Raw genomic sequence first — 4,257 nt, forward strand, 5'->3', positions numbered from 1 at the left:
AGAGAGTGAGAGGGAATCTGATTGACCTACTTCTCTTTTGGTGGCAGGTATGTTATAAGTTGCTGGCCAGGTTCTGGATTGTCCACCATTGCATCAGATGCCAATTCCGGTCTAGTCAGCTAAGGCAAAAGTACCTCCATGAACTGTACATGAACTGTGGCTACCTAGGCCTGCCTCCTCAATAGAGGCTGTGGGTGGGGAAGTTTCCCTTAGAAAGGAAATATGGATGTAGTGGTCACAATGTTCTGTTTAGAACAGAAAGAAGAAATCACATACAAAGAGCATGGAAAAGAAAGTGATTGGGTCTAGAGATGATTCAACAGATATTTATTTACTTACTTTAATTTTATTTTTCAATTACAGTTTATATTCAATATTATTTTACATTAATTCCAGGTGTACAGCATAGTGGTTAGACAATCATATACTTTACGAAGTGGTCCCCTTTATATTTCTTTCTTTCTATTTTTTTCACAAATAGGATTTTTTATTTGTTACCATTAAGTCTGAACTTCAAGCAGATTTTTGAACCCGGGGTTCAAATCCATCAGCTCGTTCGACTTTAGCACCTGTCTCCATCCCAGTAGCTTTTCCAGAACTGCTACCTTCACCGTGAAGCTCCATGTTCTCCCAGTTTCAGACTGGGCTTGCTTCAGCATTTTGACTTTTCCAACAAAGACATCATGGAGTGGATAAATAGATTGGCAAGCCGTTTCTATGTCTTTTTCAATGCTGTCTGGGATCAATTTATTGACCACTTCTTTCAAGTCATTGTCAGCACCTCTCGAGTCATGATTTCCATCATCATCCTCTGGATTTGATGGACCTGTTGATGCTGAGCACAAGAGGCCTTCCGAATCCATTATTGCATTTTTCAGCCAAACCAACATAAAATATATGAAGCAAATAACCATCAGTAGTCCTTTTTAAGTTTTTTATCTTTATTGTTGAAAGTATTGCAGATGTCCCCTTTTGTTGTTGGTGTTGTTTTTTCCCAATGACCCCCTCCAACCCGCATCCGCCCCTCCCAAGCTTTCACTACACTATTGTCTGTGTCCATGGGCTATACATATATGTTCCCCGGTTATTCCCCCCTCCCGCCCACTCCCCACCCCTATCTTCCCTCTGAAACCTATCAGTCTGTTTCATGGTTCTATGTCTCTGGATCTATTTTGTTCATCAGTTTATTTTGTTCATTCTATTCCACATATGAGTGAGATCATGTGATATTTATCTTTCTCTGACTCCCATTGGTAGTCTTGACATCAACATGAGTTTCAATCATGGTCTGCCATTTTTTATTTATTTTTTTATCATGGAGCACATTTTGTCACGGGTAAGATCTATGCCATGGAAATTAGTCAGACAGTTTTTGCCCTGAATATTCTTAGTAATTAGCTTAAATTTTCTAAATGCAACCTCATCATTCTGCAGATCAGCTAGGGTCACTTCAAAACTACCACCTTTGAGACCATCAGTGAGATTTGGTTCCTTGAATTCTCATGCCTAGTGTTTTTCCAGTATTTCTTCCTTTCTTTTTAAAAATGTTTTTTATTGATTTTAGGGAGAGAGAAAGGGAGGTGGAGAAAGAGAAACACTGATGTCAGAGATACATCAATCGGATGCCTCCTGTTGAACTTGAAACCTGGGCATGTGCCCTGGCCAGGAATTGAACCTGTCACCTTACGGTGCATGAGACAACGTTCAACCAACTGAGCCACATGGGCCAGGGCTTTCCAATATTTCTTATATTAAATATAATTGGTGCTTTCTCCTCGTACCAATCTTCTTAGAAAATGAATCAACCACTTCCTTCTTGGCTCCCTTTTTGCCACTTTTCATAAGGTGCTTGTTCCTGCCAACCACCATGGTGCTGCTCAGAGAGCCAAAAGGGCCCCCCAATATTTTGAGTACCCACCTAGCACAGTACATAGTTATTATAATATTATTGACTATATTCCCAATGGCGGACCTTATATCTTTGTGACTACCAACTTGTAGTTCTTAATCCCTCACCTTTTTCACCCAGTCCCCCAACCCTCACCCCTCTGGCAACCATCAGTCTGATCTCTGTATCTATGAGTCCATTTCTATTTTGTTTGTTTGTTTTGCTCTTTGGATTCCACATATAAGTGAAATGATATGGTATTTCAACAGATGCTTTTCGAGGCATTGCTGAATGCCAGTCACTATGCCAGGAGTGGATAACCAATGTCATGATATTATATAGGCTGCTATGGAAATCCATTGCAGGGCCATCTGAGCCAGACATGGAATGTCAAAAAAGACTTCCTAGAGGATCTACATTGGGACCAGAGAGAGGAGGAGAATTAATAAAGAGCCTGGCACATTCCAGGATCTAAAAATAGCCTAATGAGGATGCCAGAAAATGAGAGGGAATAGCACAAGGTAGCAGGGACTACATCATTCAGGACCTAATAGTCATACAGTTACCGTTCACTTAACAGAGAACTGAATACTATGCTAAGCATTTTATATGAATTACCTTATTTAATCCTCCCAACAACCCTGTGAAGTAGGAATACTTATTGTTCACGTTTTTTTAGATGAGCAAACCAAGACTCGGTGAGATTTAATAACTTCCTTATGATTACATAACTAGCAAGTGACCAAACAGCTAAGTAATACTTACTTTATGTGTCATATTAAAGGTGTTTTAAGAGCTGGGAAGCCATTGAAGGGTTTTATGCAGAGTTGCATCTCAGAAAGATCACTCTTGCTGCAGAGTAAAAAACGGATTATAGGGAGCAAAGAGAGGACATAGGAGATTCCTTGGGTTCCCATTGAAGGCCAGGTGAGAGATGGTAGTAAGGTGGACTAGGCTGATAGCAGTGACGTTGATGTAGTCATTCATTCATTACTTTGATCAATAAGTATTTAATGAGCTCCTACTAAGAGTGCTAGGCACTAAGGGTATACAGATGAACAAAGTGGGTGTGGGCCTGCCATCACAGAGTTCTTCTAAGAGGCAGAATAGACAGGAATTGGTGGAGTTGAATGTGGAAGGGATGAAAAAGGAGTGTGGGATGATTTACTGGCTTGCGATTGATTCTAACACCCTTGCCCTTTCCACCTCACTACTTCCCCTAAGGTTGTGTATGTTCAGGTAGGGAGCAGAGTGAAGGAAGAATCAAGGACAAATCTGAAAGAACTTTGTATGCCATTCTCATCAGCTCAGACATTGTTTTGGAGACTTTAGGGAGCCATTGAAAATGTGTAGGTAGGGCCCTAGCTGTTTGGCTCAGTGGATAGAGCGTCAGCCTGCGGACTGGAGGGTCCTGGGTTTGATTCCAGGCAAGGGCACATGCCTGGGTTGTGTGCTCAATCCCCACTGTGGGGCGTGAAGGAGGCAGCTGATCAATGGTTCTCTCTCATCACTGATGTTTCTATCTCTCTCTCCTCCCTTCCTCTCTGAAATCAATAAAAATATATTTTTGAAAAGTAAAAACTTTAAAAAAGAGAGAAAATGGATAAGCAGGGAAATGGCTTGACCAGATATACTTGTTAGCAAGGACAAGATTTAAAACCTCTAAAACTTAGAATTCCTCCAGGGCTGAATAGCCAATTTGAGAGGATGAGAATGCTCCAATCTTCTTTTCACATTCTACCCTCTAGTGGCAAGAGGAAAAACAGCAAGTTCCACAGGTTTGCAAGGCTTTGATTCGCCCTGAATGTTACAGCTCCCAGATTTCTCAGCTAGTTCTGTTGTTCGGTCTTCAGCAGAGACCATCCATTCATTCTGAGATTCCCCCAGCTCCAAGGACACAGCTCTGTCTCTAACTGTTAGAGAGCCCTCTTCTGAGAGCTCTCACCGGCCTGGTTCCCATTCTCCTCCCGTCGCCACCTCTTCCTCTCTTCAGTGCCCTTGCAATGCAGAGCTCTCAGTAGGCTAGCACTGCTGCCCTCAGGTGGGGACCTAGCGAAGTGCGCATTGCATTTCTTCTGGATCCACTTCCTCTGAGAAAGTCATTTCTTTAAACTTGCTATCTTATTGAGCATCCTCTTTACTTACACCTGAGTCATAGAAGGATAGTGCTCCTTCTTACTACCTGGCTCAAATATAAGGAAGCAGCACGCAGGGAAAAAAGGCAGGGGCTCCTGCTCTCCATGAATTCAGCATTGTCATCAAACCACTACCAGCAAAAAACCCAGAAAACAACTTTCCCAAGGCTTGACTACTATCCTGAGAGTAGGGCATATAGACGGTAGTCTTTTCAAGGATGTCTCCTGCTTTCC

The 4,257-nt window shown here is 42.0% G+C and overlaps 1 pseudogene; it reads right to left on the reverse strand.

Moving 5' to 3' along the window:
• Positions 1 to 513: 513 nt before the first annotated feature.
• Positions 514 to 1,869, reverse strand: LOC103291829 (40S ribosomal protein S3a-like; annotated as a pseudogene).
• Positions 1,870 to 4,257: the final 2,388 nt, after the last annotated feature.

This window comes from Eptesicus fuscus, chromosome 20, assembly GCF_027574615.1.
Source record: "Eptesicus fuscus isolate TK198812 chromosome 20, DD_ASM_mEF_20220401, whole genome shotgun sequence".
Taxonomy (NCBI): Eukaryota; Metazoa; Chordata; class Mammalia; order Chiroptera; family Vespertilionidae; genus Eptesicus; species Eptesicus fuscus.